The following is a 10,000-nucleotide window of genomic DNA, read 5'->3' on the forward strand; positions in this document are numbered from 1 at the left end:
AGCGGTCGAAAAAATGCCTGCGCTCTGACTGCTAGCTCGAGCCCGAGAAAACGAAATATCGCCTTGAGAAGTCAAACGCAGGTGTCGTAGGGGAAGTCACCGCCGTTGTACAGGCGTTAGCGCGCCGAACCGCGGTTGATTAGGAAGGGCATCCAATCAGGCAAGGTTGACACTGCCTTATAACCTCTCACTAGTGAATTAAGAGAGGCCTATGCCCTGCAGTGGAATGAATGGCTGTATAAAAAAAAGAATATATATGTATATATATATGCCTGTGTGTAAGTTTGTGCATGTATTTATTAATGTGTATGTATAGATACATATATATACACATACATATATATGTATATATATATATATCTTTGTGTGCGTGCGTGTGTGTGTACACACACACGCACAGTCGCAAATATACACATATACATATATATACACACACACACATATATGTATATATATATATATATATATATGTATATGTGTGTGTGTGTATGTGTGTGTACACACACACACACAAATATAAATATATACAATACATATATACACACTTATCTACATATATACATATATATTAACACACACACACACACACACACACATATATATGCATATAAGTATATATAAACAGATATATAAACATATTTATATATATACACACGTAGGTATGTATGTATGTTTATTTGTTTTTATATACATATATACATACAAATATAAATATATATACATATATATACATACATACATATATATGTATGTGTGTGTGTATGAACACACACACATACGCACAAACGCACATATACACATATATATATACGCACACATACACATATATATGTATATATGTATGAATGTATGTAAACTCATATGTTTATATATACATATACATATACGTACACACACACACACACACACACACAAACATATATATATATATATATCGCGCGTGTGTGTATCATATATATATAGAGAGAGAGAGAAAGACAGACAGATACCTTCATACATTAATATACAGTATGTATTTATAAATATATACATACAAATATATTATATTATATATATATATATGTTTACACACACATATATATATATATATTTGTACGCAAAAACATATGTATATACATATATATTTATATACACACACTTATATATATGCATATATGCATATATATATATATATATATATATATATATATATATATATGTATATATACACACATACACACAAACACGCCCACATACACACATATATATGTGTGTGTATGTATATGTATATATAAATATGTATGTATATATGTATATATATGTATATATATATATATATATATATATATATATATATATGTATATACATATATCATGATGAGGTAAACGAACACATTCGTGAAGAACTTCATATTTATTAGACGTTTCGAAGGTGAACACTAGACCTCCATCATCAGTAAACTGTCAAAAAGAGCCATTGAAGAAGTCAGTTGGATAATTATGGATATGGATATATGGGTTCTGAACAAATTACAAATACGTAAAAATAGCTAAGAACAATATATACATAGACGTAATTAAATCATAAAGAAAAAGAACGACATTCAATGAAAAATAACCTACATACAAGAAAAAAACTTTAACAACCGAAAAGGTAAACTAACCAAAGTGGGTGTTGGTGAGAGGGAAGGCCTAATGGGTGAATAAGGTTGTTGCGGTGGTTGTGTTGTTTAGTTCAGGTTTCATCATCTGTATGTGTAAGGATTCGGAGATGATAAGGTCTGGATGGGAGGAATGGGAAGATAAAATACTCATAATTCATATAATGTTATAAACATTAGTAACAGTAAAATAAGATAACGTAAAATATTTTCGTAAATCTATGAAAAGGGTGAACTGGCGAGACAGGCAGTACTCATAACTAGCTCATTGGTGATTTAGTGCGCGTGGCCATCTATGTGTCATGCCCGTCGGCAACGGGTTAAATGTAAGTGTGCCTGGGAGTGAAAGAGTAACTGTTGCCCTTCCTATACCCACCCGCACCTTACATACGAGTTGCCCTTTAAAAAAAAAAAAAAAAATCAACGTACAAGCCACTCAGCGACCGCACACTACTAACTATATTACAAAACATCTCGCTGGATACCAATGCTTCACTACAAAACAAACAAACGAAATCACACACTGAGATCAAGCCAAAGTGACACAAACTCTCACCTCATACCTCATTCCCTTGCCCTATTCATTCCTTATTTGATATATTGTGTTATATTATCAGTTTTGTCCTCACAGTTTAGTATATTTTACCTTTTTCGCAGAGCAAATAATTACATGCCAATTTATTAATCAATTGCTGTTACAATCGCTTGTTCCTGTGTATATTATTTATGTTCATTGTTGGCAAATTCGTAACATTATCTATTCTTCCTCTTTATAAGGTATGCCTATTAGTAATTCCTTCATTACTACTTGCGTCTTAGGTATATTCTGTGTTCTTTGTAATATCACTGTTCTCTTTTTATACTCCCCGCGCTAATCGCTCGCTTAATCATACTTACATTCGAGTACCTGCTCTGACCATTGATCCACTTACTTGCCTGCTCTACACGGAATTCACTCAAGGATTATGAATTGTACTAAGTGCCATCCCTGTGACTTATAACTGAACCCAAATCGCTTTCATGGCGTCATCTCAAAGTTCGGTATCTTGTCCAAAGTAATCCTGGAATTTATGCTTTTTTTGGTTTTAAGGTCTGGTGAAGATGCAACATATAACTAACTAAGGATAGTCTCTCCAGTTGCAAATAATGGCAACGCATTGCAGACACCATGCTTTATATAGGCTTACAGTAAATCAATTTTAAACTCTGCTCATGGCCATAAACGAGGGGTTCCTGCCCCCCCTGCACCGAGAGATTTCACACACTTACGCTCACACGATTCAGTTCAGACCCAGTTGCATCTATGTGTCCGAAGCATAATACTAGCACATTTAGAATTCTCGTCCAATCAATTTTTCTCTCTATTGAACTCGCTATTCTTGACAAATCCTAATAACACCTCACTTGGCACGTTACCTTTCTTGTGACAAATTGTTCTTATCACGCTTTCATTTCCTTTTATTTTCGTAAGGTGATTAACAAACATATTATTCACCTCATTAGCTCATTTACTGTCCTTGCACTCTTATATTTCAGCCTCTGAAGACGATGTGAACCTCCTTGCTACTGAATGAATATTGTACCTCAGTGCGATACCTCCGCCACACCCGCCACTCGACCCTAGCGGCCATCGGATCACCAGGAACTATCTATATGTTGAGCAGAACCTGTATCCTTGCGTGCTGATAGCAGTGTTTCAAGTGTTAGACACAGCTCAAGGACGAGCCTTGCGCGTGGTCGAGCGATGTAAACAATATATAGCAAGACCGGATGGTACGTTTCACACCTCTGTCCAGAGCAGCTGCCTTTCCTCCTTAGACGGGCGCAGGTGCTTGCTCTGCTTTCTCTTTTGAGACTTCTACCACGTAAGTATCCGCCCTCGAAGGAAGCGTCAGACGGAAGGGGAGAGACACGCCAGACAGACCAAGCCACACAGTGTCCAGCGTCACCACCTCGTCCTCGATACCGGGGACACGGGGACATATGTATGTCTCTGTTTACACGCAAACACACACACACACACACTCACACTCACACTCACACTCACACTCACACTCACACTCACTCACTCACACTCACACTCACACTCACACTCACACTCACACACACACACACACACACACACACACACACACACACACACACACACACACATATATATATACATTTATATATTTGTATATACAATATACAATATACATATATACAGATGTATACACACACACACCAATACCCATATGTATTTATGTAGTAAATCAAACTTGATATATCGACTAACTGAGCATCGAAATAAGTAACACTAATGGACCAAATTTACCAATAGGCCTTTAGAAAGTAATCAAAAGTGACAGTCATTAATTGCGAGCTTTGAGTGATTTCCTCGCCTGATGATGATTACACGGTATTGGTAATTTGACTGCAAGCACCTCTGAATGTGAGTGATTAGTCCCTTGGAATCATTTGGCTTACAAGTTAATCATGTTTTCCTATGTATTTTTTTCCCTGATGAAATTTATACACACACACACACACACACACACACACACACACACACACACACACACACACACACACACACACACACACACAGGACTCCGGAAAATAGTAAATACCGCATCGAGCAGTTTCAAATTATCCGATGTCGTGGCAACAATTAAGTGGGTAGGGAGCTGCATGTCACGCTTGTCAGGTAATTCGTTGTCAGTTCACGTCAGATATACATGTCTGTAATTTGGCTTATGTATGTATTTCTGACTCTAATATCATCGAAACCGATGTGTGTGTGCGTGCGTGTGTATGATATGACATATATGTATACACTTGCAGAACTGACACATTATCACTTTATATATTATTTTTACTGAAAGTCCATATTCTCGCTAGTTCTTTTGAAAATGAGTGAAAGATGACTAACACAAACGGATCTCACAAAAAGAGAACAAAACAAGAACATATGTTATCTGTGTGATTACATATCTAGTTGGCCTGATAACATATGTCTCCCAGTAACAGAGATTATAAAATTCCTATAAACATGAGATCAACGGTGAAAACAACTTAAGAAATTCAATTAATCATTTAGATAATGAGTGGGTTAAGCCCTTCTTTGACGACCTCACTTTCGTTATATTTCTGGTATGATGGAGGAACGCGAAATGTATGGAATGCTGAGAATAGCCAGAGGTACAAAGGATAAATTGAATATCGTCTGGGTTACACAAGAACTGTCGTCAGAGGCACATATAACAAAGGGATCAAACAAGCTAAAGTTAATTGCACTGGATTGCGTGAGATGTTATATATACATGCTTACATAACCACATGTATTGATGTATATATAAATATATATGCACAAATATATATGTATATCTATCTATCTATATTAACACAATATATCTATTCACATGTATATTGTATATCTATGAATATATTAATTATTAACATGAAACCATGTGATGTAATTCTAAATGTCATATTTTTAAATAATGTATTGGTGTTTACAGGTCAAGTAAGAATCTTTTTTTTTTCTATGAAGGTAACTTTTTCTCATCATGAACCACACTCAACCAGCAATGAAAAGCATGTATACATAAGAAGGAACTGACTGAGGTGGTACCGGTGAACGAAAAAGCGATTCTACTCGTGTTAAACTTGCATTCCCCATCCCAAAGGATAACTTTTAGAGGCGAAGTTACGTCGCTTTGCTCGTAGTTGATCCATGCCATGTCTTGGTGCCTTAAGTTCAGGGAGAGTAAAATGTACCTTGTAGGAACGGTTAAATCTGGCGAAACTATATTCAATGTTAGGGCAATAGATTGTCATAAATGGTATATATTTTTTTGATGACTATTGTAAGACCGACTTCTGATGATAACACTGCGTGAAGAGAAAGGAGACAGGTCATTAAACAAAATATTTAACTACATTTTCTTGGTGGATGACAAAGCAACACTTCAATTAGTTGTTCAACCTAATATAACAAAATAATTCCATAGACTATGCTGAATTATAATCTAATTATGATATTTGATATGTAATATTGGTTAATATTATTTAGTTCCATTAATTTAATCCAGGAAAATGCAATAGAACTAAATACTGGATGCACCTCCTTGTTCTCGAGATTCATTCTCTATCTTTCTTTTTTTTTTCTCTCTCTAGCTCTTATTCGCAAGTCACTTTTTTTTTTAACTTCCACCTCTTATCTGTTGTACCCTTCAAATAGTACTTAAAAAATAAATTCCGTGACAGAAGAAATCAAATACATTCAATCTTACACTACTGATGACTAAAAGAAACCAATATTTCTCGCACTACCATACCGAAAGTGACTACTAGTCTCAAACATCACGTGTTATATGCAATGCTATTTATGGAATAAATCAAACACACAAACCTGTTCGGGAAAAGAGCGAAGGCCTTTCACAGCATATGGAATGAACTTCTCAAGCATATGCGCCTTCGTTTTTTGAGACAGTTCGCCAAATCAGCGAAAAAAAGAGCGAGGAGAGAGGGGGCGACGAGAGAGAAACGGATGGCTTGGTAGGGTGAGCGAAAGAGGGGGAGAAGAGAGACAGAGAGGGAGTGGGGAGGAAGGAAGGGTGTGTGAGAGCGAGAGGAGAGGAGAGGAAATGAGAAGAGAGGAGAGGAGAGGAAAGGAGAGGAGAGGAGGGGAGGGGACGGGAGGAGAGAGAGAGAGTGATAGATAGATAGATAGATAGATAGAGAGAGAGAGATAGAGAGAGAGAGAGAGAGAGAGAGAGAGAGAGAGAGAGAGAGAGAGAGAGAGAGAGAGAGAGAGAGAGAGAGAGAGAGAGAGAGAGAATGAGAGAGAGAATGAAAGAGAGAGAGAGGAGAGCGAGAAAGAGATATTGACGTGGAAATAATATAATAGAAATAAAAAAAAAGAGTCACATAGATATAGTAAATACTATAATGGAAGTACGTACATAAATATCAATCATTGTTTTTAAAATCTTTTTTTTTTTTAATTTTATTATTATTATTTTTGTTACTATGTTATGTACTTTATGTCATATATATCAGAATATGAATATATAAAATAGTGTATCCTTAATTTTTACTATTTGGTGTGAATGAAAACGTTTCATTACGTTCACAGAAAACCTGAATGTTAAAGGGGATACTTCTTCCTCCCTTAAATATAAAACTACCAAACACCTAAGTAGATCTGAATAAAAGGTAATAAAATCTCGGGTTATAGTATACAAAAGGACCACACCGGCTAGGAGAAAATTTAAGATCACAAAGTTGTAGGCAATGAAAAACTACATTTGATAATTCCACTCGGCGTTGACGCGGTTAAGTCCATACGTGACCTAATGTTTACTAAGTTCTCGCACATTGTTCACACCAACTGCTCGGCCACTGCGCACCTACGTCACATGACGTCACGACGAATCGTGTATTCCACTATTCTAGCTTTTCATGTACATCTTTATACGTATCTAATCTTAATATTTTTGCTTATACACAGCGATCGGGAGGGATCCGGGGGCGGGGCACCCGATAGGGAAATACGGCGATCGGGTGGGTTAGGTTAGTTAGGTTAGGTTAGATTAGATTAGATTAGGTTAGGTTAGGTTAGGTTAAGTTAGATTAGATTAGGTTAGGTTAGGTTAGGTTAGGTTAGATTAGGATAGGATAGGATAGGATAGGATAGGTTAGGTTAGGTTAGGTTAGGGCGATCGGAAGGGGCCAAGTAGGGCGATCGGTCGGGGGTCCTGGGTCAGTTAGGGAAACACGACGATCGGGAGGGGGGGGGGGGGGGGTCGGCGGTCTTGTAAATCGTGCGTTTAGAATATGCTTGTTTGTTAGTTCGAGCCCGTAACGCCGATTCGAATCTACTGCGAACGATTTTTGGCTCGGGTTTTTCATTTTTCTACTTTCTCTATCATTTAAATTACGATTCTTGGCTCGGGTTTTTCATTTTTCTATTTTCTTTATCATTTAAATTACGATTCTTGGCTATGCTTTTTAATATTTTCCTCTTCATGGAACTTTATTATTACCGTTCATTAGCGATCTCCTCGATATTCTACCCCCCCCCCCCCCACGGATTCCCCCAAGATTGTTGGCTGGAGTTCGGGACTTTGTCTCTGACGGGTGCTGTCCTTTTGTAAACATTTACCAAATCTCGTAGTAGTAGTAATTATCAACAAATATATCTTGCAACGAAATAACAACTTGTTCAATCATATTGGTTTCTGGTAAATTTGGAAATGACGCCTAACATTCGATTTTCCGATGAGCAATATATTTTTCCAATAGATTTCGTCGTGTTTCGAACGAATCTTAGCACTCATTTCCTTCGCAAACGAAGCACAGCTACGATATCGGTCCCGATAGGTGGGGAGGGCATGACACTTATCAGGCAATTGAGGGGGTGGGGGTGATTTCGGGAAATATCGGTAAAACACGGGAGAGCACAATAATTCCACTCGCTTCCAAGTCATATAGGGAGATTCGCTCCCTTAAACGCCCTTTCAGCTCTCCTCCTCCCCATTTCCCGGCTGGTCCCCAAAATGTTCACCTCATATGTGCCGACAGAAATATATAAAGCGTTTTCGGGTTAAGGATAAGTCCGATATGCGAAGCTGAGCCTCGCCCGGGCTATGCCCATGAGGGGAGCTCGGCCTGTGTCGACCAATGCCGACTTGCTAACGTGTGTCAGCTGTTGCTGACTCGACTGAGCTTAGTCCTTACCCGTTGTGTCCAGCCACAGCAATAACCTCCAGGCGACAATTGCAACTCCTCGCTCCTGGGCGGGGCGCGGACCGCCGACCCCTCGGATGAGAGGCCGACACGTTACTTATGTACTAGCCCGGATGCTCATTTTCGGGTGATGAGCTATTTCATATGTGATTGCTTCTATTTTACTGGACGTCACTGCCTATGGTCACGTCATGTTACAGCCGCAAATCTAATTAGCTCATGTGATTTCCCTCGCTTACGTTATGCGCTAAAAAATACGTCCGATTTTCCGTCGCGTTTAACGACCTTTTGTTGCGGCGTTGGGGACATAAGGCAGGTGCGTTTCCTGGATTTTACACCTTCCTTATTACCGCTCTTATCAATTTGCGAGGAAAATGATATAGAAAAAAACTTTCATAGAATGATGTGTTCTACTACTTGGTAAGCTCAGATTCTATATTCAATGTGTTAGGTGTTATTTCCAATAATACCCAGTTTTTCCAGCAATAATGATATGAGTCATAAATCACGAATGGGGGGATAGGGAGGTCATAAACCCTCTATTTCTAATTCCCCTTGAAACTTCACCAGTGTCTTCGTCTTTCGATATAGCTCTTGTGATTCTCCTAAAAGTGAAAGGGATATTCAAGGGGGAGGAGCATTCACAATTAAACTTAAACAGACATTGCCTCTCAGACCGGTATCATTTACATTATACAAAAAAGGCCGCTGACTACTTATGAAAATAAGAACGTATAATATGATACTGTATGAAGAAGAGAGGGAGGGAAAAAATTGTTTGAATATTTCTGTAGCAATGGTGAAAAGTCACTAATCCCGAATGGCGATTGCCATCTTGAAAAATCTCTGCATAATACAGTTTAATGCCGTAATTGTTGCAATAAAAATACTCACAAAATTCTCCACGAATATCAAAATCAATGACGATAAATCCTGAATCGTCAATCAAATGAAAAGAAAAAGACACAACAACTACCGACCAACCACAACGAGCGTAGTGATCTGATTCCGTTTATAATCGAGTCTCTGTTGCTGCCTTATTGTATGGCTGCATACCTGTGTGACCTTTGACCTCGAGAGGTGAACGTTATCTCCTCGGAGAACACTCGTGAACTGAAAACACGAGCTAGTGTCAAGAAACACCTGTTAACTTTCCCCAAAGGTTTACTCTCCCTCTAGTCTCGATCCTGAATCCTACAACGTAGAAATCGCTGCTATTTGCAAGTTGAACCATTTATTTGCTTAATATAATAAATCAATTCATTATGTGTCTTTGTTGAGGACGTAACCATTAAGTCATCAGTAGAGTTAAATATATAAAAAACAAGAACTATTACCTTCACTTTGCAAAAATTTTCAAATTTTGAAATGTTTAATATTATGACATCTTATTTAGGGATGGCTAGAACAACGTATACAAATTAATAGATATCGTATGGTATGTTATATGTAAGTAAAATATAACTCGTCCATAACTCTTCAGTAATTCTAGCATTATAATTTACGTACGAACCATAAAACACTCGAGTTTACCTACATATGAACATCATACTTGCATTATTATCCTAATTAATGCCATTGCAGTGGAAAAGGTGAGCAATATAAGGTGATTTTTGTTCATTCTT

This window comes from Penaeus chinensis, chromosome 8 (assembly GCF_019202785.1).
Source record: "Penaeus chinensis breed Huanghai No. 1 chromosome 8, ASM1920278v2, whole genome shotgun sequence".
Taxonomy (NCBI): domain Eukaryota; kingdom Metazoa; phylum Arthropoda; class Malacostraca; order Decapoda; family Penaeidae; genus Penaeus; species Penaeus chinensis.